This window comes from Artemia franciscana, unplaced genomic scaffold (assembly GCF_032884065.1).
Source record: "Artemia franciscana unplaced genomic scaffold, ASM3288406v1 PGA_scaffold_52, whole genome shotgun sequence".
Taxonomy (NCBI): Eukaryota; Metazoa; Arthropoda; class Branchiopoda; order Anostraca; family Artemiidae; genus Artemia; species Artemia franciscana.
Window position 1 is genome coordinate 218,871 of NW_027062693.1, and position 14,487 is coordinate 233,357.

General features: G+C 36.0%; 1 long non-coding RNA gene across 1 annotated transcript in view; it reads right to left on the reverse strand.

Moving 5' to 3' along the window:
* Window positions 1–478: 478 nt before the first annotated feature.
* The window catches only part of LOC136041949 (uncharacterized), a 155,341-nt gene continuing 141,332 nt past the window's right edge, over window positions 479–14,487 (reverse strand). The window contains exons 6-7 of the long non-coding RNA XR_010621136.1: window positions 5,328–5,433; window positions 479–1,058 (exon numbers count right to left, since the gene is read on the reverse strand). This is a non-coding gene — a long non-coding RNA (uncharacterized LOC136041949). The remainder of the gene's footprint in view (window positions 1,059–5,327; window positions 5,434–14,487) is intronic.

Genomic DNA, 14,487 nt, shown 5'->3' on the forward strand with positions numbered 1-14,487 from the left:
GTTTTCAATTTATTTTTAAACCGGTATAAAGGGACAGAATCCCTGATGCTAGACGGTAGATTATTCGAAACATAAGGCCCCAGATTATGAACCATATATGATGGTTTGACTGTTTTTCTTTTTTCCAGATATCGCAACCGTTGTGCGACAACGCAGATGGTGATACCTTGCACATATCCTCCGCATGCCCGATCACAGACTTCCAAAAATGCTCCTCCACTGGCAACCGAAAGGCACCCGTCACCGAGGAAGACCAAAGAACACGCTCCGTAGGAAATATGAACGTGACTGAAGAGCCTTCCAGACGATTCTCATTCCAGAGTGGGAAGACATATCCGCAGCGGTTCACATGAGGGAAGATTGGAGGCTACTCACCGACGCCCTGTGTGCCTCCGGAGGCACTGGAGGAACTAAGGTCTAAGGTATATATATATATATATATATATATATATATATATATATATATATATATATATATATATATATATATATATATATATATACATTTGCATGAGTGTGCTTTCAGCATTCTCTGCATGCAAAAAAAGTAAGCAATCATAGTCTTAAAAATAACACAGAAAAGACAAAATTTACGGGATATATGAGAAATTGTTGGATATATGAGTGTAATTGTTGCCTAATTTGTGCGCAACCGATAAAAAAAAAACTTCTGCAATCCCTTTTATCACGTTCTGGTATTAAAAACAACATGTACAGGTGTGCCATGTAACAGGTGTGCAACGGCAACAGGAACACACACAGAGATTTTTTTTTGCAGGGCATAGTCCCAAAAACAATACAAAAAAAAGTACAAAATTGGTGAAAAATATAAAAAATTGTAAGATTCATAGAAACGAATATTAGCAAATATAAAAAAAAATATTAACTAATTTGCAAGGAATAGATGAAAGAAAATCTTTGCAAACGTTTTTGCTATGTCCTGGCAGAAAAAAATTACAGGTGTGCCATTTTTTATAACAACCTCAAGCATTTTTCCTTCTAGCGTCAGCATGAACGTGCATAGCAATTCTTTATTAGACACAGCTTCAAAGATAACGCTAAAAAAAAGAAACAAACAGAGAGGAAAATATAAAAAGGTTTTAAGACAATTTTTTGAAAGTCGTGATTCTATTTTTCTCTAGCAAGAAAAGATCAAGTAATTCCCATAAGGGGAGAGAATAAACGATTTCAAGGCCGTATCCAGGGAAGGTTAGGGGATTTAAACCATACCTACCCGAAATGTTGGTCCAACTCGTAAAAACGTAACAGAAATGAATGTAAACAAATCTTTGATGCGTAAAAAAAAATGTAACCCCCCAAGCCACTTTTTTTCTCAAAATCGTCCGACCAAAATCTTGAGAAAACTATTTTGTTCAGAATAGTTGAAAGGCCTAGTTAAATTGACAAAAGACCCTAGAAGCTTCGCCGGAAAGATGGGCATGAGATAAACTACGATGATATAATAGCACGAATTAAGAGGAAATAGATGAAAGAGATATGGTATTTTTTGAGGAGCTGTGCATTAAGACAAGAGGCTTGTTTTGAGGGGTCTTTTTGCACAACTACATCATGGAAATCTAGAACCTAGAACCCATGGAACCTAGGAAAGAACGAGAACTAGTCTATAGTAACATAAAATGCAAAAACATATAACTGTTGCATGAGGAGAATTAACATTTGGAGGCGATTCAGTGATGGCAAATGTTATTTCGGCCAATGTTAATAGTAAAAGTCTACTGTGGACACACATTTATGGGAATTTCAAAAATGCCTGAAACCTGAAAACCTGTCATAAGAGAATTATAGTCCCCCATGTTGAGAAACAAAGGAAATGACTTTTTTGCATCGGAAGCAGTGATGGGCCTCCTTCTTTTTGGTATTCTTTTTTCAAACAATTCATACTTATGAACTGTAAGTAATGAGCGACACGGCTCAATTATAACCGAAACTAAAAACAGGAGTTTTGACAACAGTAAATACATAAAAAAGATTGAATTTTTTTGCTGATTGAAAATATATAAAGTGCATTAGGTTTAATGCTACGCACCAAAAGTTAGGGGCCTGAGAAAAATTTGTCCAATATTGGAAACGGGAAGGATATATCCCAAAAACGTCAAGCGATCTAAATTAAAATCCCACGGTCAGATTCAGAATATCAGAAAACCATAATGTAGAGGTTTCAAGCTGCTATCTACAAAATATACAATTTTGCTTTTTTCTGCCAGAAGAAAATCACGGATACGTGTTTACTTTTGTTTTTATTCTTTCGTTTGTTTGTTTTTACGAGGGGTGATCGCATCAAACTAGTAATCCTAAATGTTTGGGAGAAGGCTCAATTGATCGGAAATTGAAAGTTCTTTAAGTCACCAAAAAGACTGGAGGCAGCTAGCTCCCTCCAACGCCCATTCCCTCCCTAATTCGTCCAATCAAAAATTTTAGATAGGCACCTTGTTCGGCCAAGTTGAAAGGTTCCGCAAATATGGCTTTAGGGATAACATAGCCCCCCCCCCCCCCCACACACACATAAACACAAGTCCTGTGTGTCAATGAAAATGTTTCAGGTAGAATCGTCCACAAGAAATTTCCCTGGGTAATTTTCAGCAAGGATAAAATTATCCACGGGAATTCTTCTGGGGGAGGGGGATTGCATTTTATGTGGGAGAAACTGTAGTCTGAGAAATTTTCTGTGGGGGAGGTAAATTTCCCTGGAGGTAAGCTGGAATTCTTAGTATTCCAGGCCGCTTAAAGAGACAAAAACGATTCAATTAAAAGCAAAGCAGAAAAAAATAAATAAAAAAATATAAAGGAAACACTGAAAAAGGAGCAAAGAAATGTGAGCAGACAGATATGTTTCAAAACTTTTTGTGATTAATTTCAAAAAGCCTTTCAAATTTTCGTAACAATAAAAGTAGTTCAAAGACAGTGTTTTATATGATTTATCGTACATTTTACTACTAATTTTGTTAAGGCAAATATTAGTATTCCTTTCATTTCTTTTTGTAGTTGCAATGGACAAGTCTTACAGAAAGCAAAGAATAGAATGTACCATCCGTACCCTCCATTTGATGATCTACTTCTTTTAAGAAGAAAGGCCTATACTAGGAAGCTTTGCATAAAATTAGAGTAAAACTTTCGAACTCTATAATACAAAGAGACTGTAAACGACCCAATTAAAAGCAAAGCATACGGTTAAAAGAGCAAAATTGTCAAATTTTTCTTTTGTTATTTCTCTTAAATTATGAAAGTTTTTAGACCAGTGCACATTTTCATCTATATTACCTGGTTACAATTTAATAGTGAAACATTTTACCAAAATAGCAGTGAAAATAAATAAGCAAAATTAGTTAATTAAATCTGACAGGGACCAACTTAAATTAGTGACATTTGAAATTAGGAACAAATTTTACCAGTACATATTTTCATCAATATTACCTGGTTACAATTTAACATTGAAACATTTTAACAAAAAAAAAAGTGAAAATAAGTAAGCAAAATTAACTAATTAAATCTGACACGGACATATTTCAATTAGGGATATTTGAAATTAGGAACAAATTTGTATCTTTTTATCACTGAAATCACATGTTTTATTATTTTCTAGAACTTGAATATTAAGTAGCTCTTTCTCAGGAATAACGACTTCGAGCGGAAATATTTTGAGACTAGAAAATGAATACACTGAATATTTGAGTGTTTATGGCATCATAACCAAAAATGGCAAAGCCATGTTTTTCAGGTCCTGTCTGGTGTCCACCATGGATGAGTACTCTCCCATTTCTAATTGTACTCACAACGGACTACAGATTAAGACAAAACTCTGGATATGGCACAAAGTAAGCAGTAATTAACTATATGATTTAGATTCCACTGATGACTTAGTCTTGCTAGAAGATGCTAAACAGAGGTGGCAGCAGCTACTTGACGCAATTATACAAAATGCAGAAAATGTCAGGCAAACCATCATTGTTGACAAATCGAAGAGTATTCCCATCCCAAGCTCACCATTGATAGACATTGTAAGAATAAGAATATAGACGGAGTTAAGGAGTTCAACTACCTGGAGAGCCATTGTGATGACGAAATAATGACCGAGGTTAAATGCAAAATTGGTCAGTCAACCGTGGTTTTTAATTGATTAAAGCCTGTTTGGAGGAGCAACAAATGTTCTCAGTGACTTAAGCTACGTCTCTTCAGAAGCATTGTGCTCACCATAGGCTAGTGAGTGCTGATAAATGCACCAACATCTTGAAAAAATAATTCTTGCATCCAAAAATATGAGCCTAAGGAGAATCTTAAATATAAGCTGAAAACAGAGAATCAGTAGAGATTTTTTCCAGTTTTATAACTTAAGGATTTCGGTAAGCTAGCTTTAAGTGCAGTTTAAGAATAAATGCTTTGAAAAGTGTTTAAATACTTTAGAATGTGTAAATTTAAACAGTTTCTTATTGACACGCTAGTATTAAGGTTTTATATTACAGGTTGAAAAATTCAAATACAGTAACGAGAAAAAATTTTAGAAATTCTCCCAAGTGGGATCCATGGCCCAAAAACTGGAAAAGAGGAAAAAAAGGGAACTACTCTTCAGTGCTATCTGCTATATACTCTCCAGGTTTCTATACATCTACTACATGTCAAGCTACACGGTGACCTATACTTTTTCAAGCTATTTGGTGCCATATTTTTTTCAACTTTTTCTTGGTTGATTTTTCAACCACTTTAACTACTTTTTTAAACAGAAAATCAGTAAATCTGAATCCGTAGTTTAACAGCTCCGCCTCTCATTACCGCTGTACAAAAGACTAAGGAGTTAACCGACCATAGATCTTGGTAACAACAAAAAAAAAAGAAAATGGACCGTCTTAAAACGAGGTGAATTTCAGAAAGATTGGGAATATAAAAAAAAAAAAAAAAAAAAAAAAAAAACAATTGTCCGGTTCACTACGGAGGTTTAGTTGACTTCTTACCATTATTTATATTTTGACGAAGACCACACTGCCTTTCCATAATACAAATACAGAAGAGAGAATAATGAGGACGTTTTTTCCCAAGACAGTGAATGAACAAAACCTACTTGAATATTTGGGCCCCATATCTAAGTTCCGTCTTCAGAAAAGAAAATAGTAAACAATAACACACTTACAATAAAAGTTCTTGGTTAAAAATGCATTTTTTTTTAAATAGCCTAGGCATCATTACTTCTTAACGAATAGTTCAGTCAAGACTCTTGGTTATTTAATACAAATATTTTAATACACCCTCTTCCAAAAGGTGGGTCACTACAAAAAATCCATTAATTAATGCTCAGTTTACCTAATTTGGTAGCTTACCTAATAGACATAGAATTTGATTGTTACCAGGAATAGTGAGTAAATGGATGAATGCAGATTATAGCAGTGGATCTGTGTATTGGAAGCGAAGAACTCAGAAGAAAGTCTGAAAGGAGAGCCTTTTTATATTCCACTTTCTATTCAGTGAAAAAAGGGACTATAAAACTCATGAAATAAAAATTATTCGATAATAAATTAAGCACAGAAGCAATTGCATTTACAATACGTTTTTACAAAAAAAATTCTTAATGTAGCCCCTTTAAGGCTTAAAGATTCGGTATACTTCACCTTATGGCTACGAGATAACTAAATGCAGCAATGGCCACCAGTTCATCAAACAAAACATAAAAATTGTAACACAAAATTATTTTGATAATACATTAAATAAATAAAAATACATTTATAATGTGAAGTTCCATAAAAAAAAACCAATACAATAGGCCTCTTCTAGGATTGGAAATTTCTTATACTTCTTAGCATTGCAAAACTACAAAATCAAAAAAATGAATGAAGTTAAAAACCAAAAAACAAAAATTCAGAAGAAGAAAAAACAAAAGTAAGTGAAGTAAATTGATAAACAAGAGTAAATGAAGCAAAATGAGCAAACACGAGTAAGTCAGTGCACAAAAGCAAATGAAGAGAAAAAATATACTGATAAAGGTCTTAAGAACAAAATAAAAACAAAACTAATCTCAAGAAACACAGCAAGAAATTGAATAGGCCCTCCCCAAGCAACGGTAAAAGCGTAACTAAACAATGAACACTGAATGGCCATTCAAACTTGGGAAGTCATTTTGAGTAAATTTTTGTGAACGCTAATGGCTTAGAGGGAATGTTTTTCTATTTTGTTAGTTTTATTGCGAGTCTGGTGTGAATGTACTGAAAAAGGGATACTGGGATACTAAGGGTACTGGGGAAATAGGATATACTAAGTGTTGGAATTTTTGGTCTCCCCGGACTTGAATTAATAGGAAACGACCTTTCAGTCATGTATTATATTATTATAATACCACAAGTGGTATTTTTACCCTTTTTTAACTCGCCTAGGAGTGGAAATGGAGTATTAAGTGATGGGATTAAATGGTATGGAAATTAAAACGTCTAGCAGATGCCTCAACCCAAATATCTACATATTTATCCTTAATTGTGTTACTGGCTGGATATATTCTCGTTTTTTCTTCTTCATACTTTTTTTCATTTTGTTATGTATAGCTGGTTTACAAATTATTTATGCAAACCTACAAGCAGTAGCAGTACTTACACTATCCCCTAATTTAAAGGGAATTAACAAAATTGTTTGGTTTTCCCCACAAGAAAAATATCCAAGCCCCCAGTAATTCCACTAAACAATTGTTTATTCTTAAAATGCTCTCAAAAACAGAATTTCATTGCCTCCCGAAATCTCCCTCAAGTGCCCTTTTTAAGTGACCGAAAAAATTGGAGGGTACCTAGGCCCACTCCCACGATAATTATTTTCCCGAAGTCACAGGATCAAAATTCTGAGATAGCCATTTTATTCAGCATAGTCGAAAAACCTTATAATTATGTCTTTGGGGACGACTTACTCCCCCACAGTCCCCGTGGGAGGGGCTACAAGTTACAAACTTTGACCAGTGCTTACATATAGTGCCAGTGCCAGTTCTCTTTTGGTATTTGACCAGTCAACAACTAATTGAATTTAAGCCGGATTAACTCTGTACCTGTTTGGAATAAATAACGAGTGAAATACTTTTGAAGTCGTAATTGAAACTTGTTAGATAAATTTAAAAACTTGTATATGATTACGGCTTAAGGATTATTTATGGATTGTGGCTGTGAGTTAGTATTCAGCACTACTATCATCTGAGTCGTGCATTGAAATGTTCGGATTACTTGCAAATCACTGGATTACTTGCCCCCCTCAAAGATAAGTTATTATTTATTCTCATTGCATTCATTTAGCCAGTGTGGATCATTTCATAATTGTGCTTATAGAGAACTTCTCTGTGGATATACCTTTTTCGCTTAATTGTTTTTGGACTGATGCCGAGTCGTGAGTGAAATTTGCTTATCATGGACAATTGGAATACCAGTATGCTTTATTATTGCCCAGTTTTGAATTTTGCTCAGCACAATCTCGATGAGGGGTTGGACCATCAGTCTATTGTGAAATACGCTAGTGATTTTTTCCCGTATGAAGATGTTCTTGGCGCTAAGAAACTTTTATATAGCAATTGCTTCCAAGATGAGCTTATACCTCATTTTTCTGGACCCAGTGCTAAGAATAGCTCATTGTCGGACATTATCGCTACTCTTTCTCGCTTCTCTGCAGAAAATATTGATATTCCAGAGTTCGTGATCAAATCCCCCTCCGAAATCCCTAGCATTCCGGCGTCAGCTTATTCTATCCTTACCGCCAAAGTCAACCAGTGCATTGATCAGTTAAAATCGCTTGCTCACCTCAATAGTCCAACAACGTCTATAAATAGTTCTTTGGTCTCAGATAGTAAGGGTACCAATCGCAAACCGTCGTACGCCGTCGTTCTTAAATATCCGCCTCCAGAACTAAGAGACCCCGTTTCTCGCAAGGAAAAGCTTGATTCTTTCGCCGGACATGACGGAATTGTGTCGGGAAAGTTCGATCCGGTAAGGAAAAGATGGGCTGTTGTTACGCGGGATAAAGTTTCCGCAAATTCTCTTGCCGCATCTGCTGTTGCGAGCTATCCAAATATTCTTGCTAAAGTGATTGATCGCAAACCTCTTGGAGTAATTAGGGGACTTCCTGATAGTGTCCCTAGCAGTATACTCATATTCGTTATTCCTGGTCTTGTTGAGGCCAGCCAGATCGGCTCTTCTCATACATTCCGTTTAGAGTACCTTGATTCCGATGCACTAAAATCTGCCATCGCTACAGGTCTGCGCTTGGGATACGAGTCTTTTAAAATATCGGAATACAAATAATTGTCCAGACGGTGTCTTAGATGCCAAAGTATCCATCATTCGTTAGCTCACTGCCCATGTGCCCCGAATGAGATGAAGAGCTCTAGATGTTCTAGATGCCATTCCAATACTAAAGACAATCCTTGCTTAGAGGCTCCGAAATGTGCCAACTGCGGCGAAGCTCATGTTTCCTATAGTATGAGTTGCCCACTGATCAAACGCGCTCTGAACTCTGCTCCAAAATGAACCAAGCCACTATTTTAAGTTTTGCTTCTCTCAATATTAACGGCACAAAAGACAAAGACTTGTTAATTAATGAATTATTAGTCCATGACATAGTGTTTTTGCAAGAACGTCTTTTGACCAAATCAAACGTTTCTAGCCTGAAGCGATCTTCTGTCCACCATTTTTTTTTCGCAAGAGGCCAAGAAAACTAGAGGCCACCCTTCTGATGGCCTAGCAGTTTTTTTCCGTTCCCCATCAAAGCCCTCTGTGATTCATTGTGATGATACCATCTTAGCGATTCAATGTGACAGTACCGCCTTTATAAATGTTTACTTACCTTGCGATCGATGTTCTATAGCATCGTTCACATCTTTCGCTAAATGTTGCTCCAGTTTAAAGTCTTTACTCGAAAGTCTACGTTTAAGAGACCTAAATTGGGTTTTAGCTGGTGACCTTAACTGCGACATTCTTGGCACCTCCGATAGATCAATCCTCTTGCTAGAATCACTTCCTAGCATATATCACGTCACAGTTAAGAGCCTCCCATTCACGTATATTCATAACAGAGGCTGTTCAAAATCGAACCTCGATCACGTGATCTCTTCCAGTTCCAGCTTAATATCATCGATTCTCAGGGTGGACGAAGATTGATGACGACCACCTTATTCTTAGCTGTAATTTGTCCTGTGAGCTATCTGGCAAAACACTTTCGGCTCAGCCGAAGTGGCATACGAAGTTGAACTGGGATCGTGTTAATGTCCCACTATACCTTGCTACGCTAACTGCTTTACTGTCGACCATAAAAGTGCCATATTACCTGCTGCAAACGTCAGTTTCATCGCCTTCAAGTAGAGTTGACCTAAATTGCTATTATTATCAAATTGTCCATTGCCTTAAATCAGCTTCCAAAGCTGCAGTGTCTGTGGATAAAGTTAGGATGGTTAGCAAGAAAGCCTAATTGGAACGTTGATCGTGATGTAAAACGTGCTAAGCAAAAAGCCAAATTTTGGCTACGTATGTGGATATCATGTGACCGACCATCGTCCGGAGCTGTTTTCTCTGTAAAACAAAAGTGTAAACTTGAATAAGGCCAGTTTAAAGAGAGTACGCTTGAATGCATGGCCAGGCCCCACCGATAAGACCTCCTGGAATAAGGTTATTAATAGTGAGAGATGTTCCCCATCTACCCTATCTTGTCTCCAGCTAGCTAATTTTGTTGATCATTATAAGCGTGTGTTCAGTGTATTTAATAGTTTTCTTCAGTCTTTTTATTATAAGTTGCTTAAACCGCTTTTACCATACCGTCTCATGCAGGCTCATGTCCAGCCTGTAGCTATATCTGAAATTCGCCGGGCTTTAAGAAAAATTAAGCGTTCAAATAGCCTTGATGGTGACGGCCTTTCTTACCGATTTTTTGCTTATGATTGTCCTGCTCTACTTAACCATCTACAAATATTTTTCCAGTCTTGCCTAGCACAGTCGCTTGTTCCTGATAGTTTCCTTTGTGGCCGTGTAACGTCTATTCAAAAGCGAGGCAGGTACCCCACGTCATGTGTGAATTATCGTCCTATTATCGTGTTTCTTAAGTAAGTTGCTTGAACATTTGTTGCTACCAGAAATTGAGTCGAATTGTGATTTTACGCCTTTTCAATTTGGTTTTCGGAAAAGTTTCTGTTGCTCCCATGCACATCATGTTTTAAGCCGACTCATGAAAGATGCCGTAAAAACTAAAATGTCTTTATACTGTCTTACTGTTGATATTTCTAGATCTTTCGACAATACTGTGCACTCTCAGGCTCTATTTTCCCTTGCGTCTTCAGGTGTTAATCCTTCCGTACTAAGTTTATTGTCTTCTTGGTATTCAAAGTCTAAAATTCAAGTTACCAGGAATGGCCAAATATCTGACTTGGTAAAAATTAGTAAGGGAGTTCGGCAAGGTGCCGTATTGTCTCCTAGTATATTTAAATGCGTGCTTGCATCGTGCATGCGTCCCCTTAAAAGTTCTGTTTCTACGGTAATTTTGGTTTGTCTTCTGTTGCATTTGTAGACGACCTTCTTCTTGTTGCCCGGACTCGCCGTGGATTGCTTTCTAATTTTACTATATTAACCAATGAACTATCTAAGATTGGACTGTCAGTTAATGCGTCTAAATACGAGTTTATTTGTTTAATAGCCCTTATGCGGTCGCTCCATTCGTTACTGGGACTGCAGTTCTACCATGTTCTTCTTTAGTTAGTTGGCTTGGTCTGTGTTTCGGCCCAACACTTTCCACTACCTGTTCATCCCTAGTGAATCAAGCCGTGAAAAACCTACGCGTCGCTTACGGAAAAATATCCCTAAACAAAGGCCGTTACAACCGCAACGGTTTGTGCATGATTTATAACGCTTATTGCGCCCCTGTGCTTTTGTTTTTATCAGGCATGGCTTATCTGTTTCGTAAGAAAGATCGACATACTCTACGTACGGCTTATTTCAGATATTGCAAATTCCTCTTCCGGCTTCCTAGATGGCACCGAAACAAAAAAATAATTACTCGATTTGGTTTAATTGATGTGCCTTCTCGGATTCGGTCTTCCAGTGATGATTTATGTAAAAAGACTATCAACTTCATTCACGTTTATGACCCTCTGCAGCCTTTTTTCCATATTGATACTGGTTAATTAGTCCATGTTGTCTTTTGTTAGTTTGAATTTGTTTTTTTTTTCTTCGCTGTTTATCGTTTTTGTTTTTGTTTATTTATAATACTCCGTACTTTGTGTTTTTTATACTTTTACGGGTAATAAAGTTCATTCATTCATTCATAGTAATGGTTATTGGGAAGTGTACAGACGTTTTCAGGGGGCTTTTTGGTTTGGGGGGAGGGGTTGAGAAGAGGGAGATATGTTGGGGGAACTTTCCATGGAGGAAATTGTCATGGGGGAAGCAGCCTTTTTTCCATATTGATACTGGTTAATTAGTCCATGTTGTCTTTTGTTAGTTTGAATTTGTTTTTGTTTTCTTCGCTGTTTATCGTTTTTGTTTTTGTTTATTTATAATACTCCGTACTTAGTGTTTTTTATACTTTTACGGGTAATAAAGTTCATTCATTCATTCATAGTAATGGTTAATGGGAAGTGTACAGACGTTTTCAGGGGACTTTTTGGTTTGGGGGGAGGGGTTGAGAAGAGGGGGATATGTTTGGGGAACTTTCCATGGAGGAATTTGTCATGGGGGAAGAAAATTTCCATGAACACAATAATGCAATTTCCGTATTATTTAAGAAAAGAATGAAAAAATAAATAAGAAAAAGTTTTTTCAACTGAAAGTAAGGAGTAGCATTAAAACTTAAAACGAACAGAAATTATTACGCATATGAGGGGTTCACCTCTTCCTAATGCCTCACTCTTTGCGATAAAGTATTTTTAGTAATTTCAACTATTTATTCTACGGCCTTTGTGACTCAGGGGTCATTCTTAAGGAATTGGGACAAAATTTAAGCTTTAGTGTAAAGAGAGAAGTACTGACGAGGGGGTGAACCCCCTCACATATGTAACAAAAACATGCGAATGCAGAAATTCGTTACGTAAGCTAATTTGTAAGTTACGTATATCTTTTACTAATAAAAACGTTCGTAAAAAATTAAAAGTTCTAGTTGCCTGTTTAAGTAACCAAAAAATTGGAGGGCAACTAGGCCTCCTCCCCCGCTCCTTATTTTTTCAATATTATTTGATCAAAACTATGAGAAAGCCATTTAGCCAAAAAATAAATATGCAAATTTCGTTTTAATTATTCATCTGCGGAGAGCCAAAATAAAAAAAATGCATAAATTAAAAAACGTTCAGAGATTTAAATAAAAAAAAAAGTTTTTTAACTGAAAGTAAGGAGCGATATTAAATTTAAAACGAAAAGAAATTACTTCGTATATGAAAGGGGCTGCTCCCTCATCAACGCCCCGCTCTTTACGCTAAAGTTTTTTACTATTTTAAAAAGTAGAGTTGAGAGAAAGAGTCAAACTTTAGCGTAAAGAGCGGGGCGTTGATGAGGGAGCAGCCCCTTTCATATACAAAGTAATTTCTTTTCATTTTAAGTTTTAACTTCGCTCCTTACTTTCAGTTAAAAAACTTTTTTTTTATTTAATTTTTCCAAAGACTCACTGAGAGTTAGGACGTTAGGTAAGGAAAGCCCAATTTTATGGGCTTTAGGTCCACTTCCTCCGCTTATACCAAGATCCACTGTTCTTTCTTCATAATGAAAAATGCACAGTTACTTTATTTCCGCAATTATTTTATTATTTGGGATGTTAATTATTTTGGAGCTTTTAATTTATGTTCAAATGTGCACTCTCCTGATTTTCTAGGACCATTGGTTCGATACGATCACCCCTGTGGTAATCATAAAAGTAAAACAAACAAATAAACACGCATGCGTGATCTATCATCTAAAAAAAAGTATATATGAGCTTGAAGCCTCTACAATGGTTCACTGGTATGCTGAATTTGATCGAGTGATTTCCATCAAAATCACTTGCCTTTTTGGGGGTAATTCTGCCTTTTTTGAAAATACGGCAGATTTTCCGACGGCGCAGCTTTTGACGAGTAACTTCAAAACTTGGTGAAGTTGTGCATATTTGGAATCAACATAAAATTCCAATTATGTATTAGTTTTTTTCAAAATCCTATTTTTAGATTTTGTTAGCTCCGGTTACTGTTAGTCCGAATCAATCCTTACTTACAATTCCTTACAACGAACTCTTTGATAAATGGTTTTATAATTTTTTTGTTGCCGCAAATTTCAGAATTTCGCAATGTTACCTTGATAATATAGTTATTTTTTTTTTTTATTTACCGCAAATTTTAATATTTTGCTAAAATAAAATTTTCAAGTCGTAAATCCCTTGCAACAAGCGGAATTGAACTTTGGTCCGTGGATACAGGGTATAAGTAGTTAATCTCTGAGAAAAAATTACTTATGTTTCCAAATATAACCAAGAAAACTCATAAAGCCAAGCATACATAATACACCTAAACGCAAATACTGCCTATATTCTTAATTTACCACAATTTTCTAAGTTTTGAAAAAAAAAATTGTCAAAAATTTTCTGCCAAAGCAAGCCATTTCTATGACAAATATATTTTAAGTCGTGAAGAGTACAAAACTAAAGGAGAGGATGGGAGGATCGATGACTTTACTAGCCAAGAAGGCCATCAAACTGTACTGCAAGAAAGGACACGAAAGAACTGCAAGAACTATCAAGAAAGAACTCTTCAAATATTGTCAAACTCTTTGAAACTACGACCAAACTTTGAAACTTTGAAAATATTTTTTTTTTCTCTGCTTTCTAAATATTATGCTAACTTCTTATAATTCAAAAACTATCAATCAAGTATTAAGTCCATAAAAAATTAATTATTTTAAAATTAAAAAGTGTAAATTTCAATAGCGAATACCATTACTTAGTGATAAGAGATTCAAAAACTCTTTAAAACAATATTAATGACTGGGGCACATCCTGGATTTTGTTTAGAGGGGGGAAATTTAAAATCACTAATTTTTTTTTATAAGCATTATTGATCTGTTTTTACGAGTCGCACAAAATTTTGAGGGGTGGACGGTTCAAACCGCGTAACCCATCCCCCTGGATTTGGCCTTGTTTCGTGGATATCCAGAGGTGGATACAGAATTCATATTTGAGTAGGTGTCGATGAAACCTGGACTCCCCTATTGGAATTTCTCCCTTAGCCCATGTAATTGATGCAACTTTCGACCTTCTGAAGGGGGGTGGGGGGCACGTGCCCCTAAAAACCACCCTTGGGCCCGCTCCTGTAGGAATCTATTAGCATTTATGAATGTTTTTTTATATATTTAGAATCCATAAAGTTGGAGTAACTAGAAAAACACAACAGAAAAACAAACAATCTACTTAAAAAATTGGATAAGACCATGGTAATGGTGCAAGGGCAAATAAACCATACTTGAGTTTCCTTTGCTGTGCAATCAACTTTGAAACAAAATGAGAGACACGAAAAATTTGCAAGAA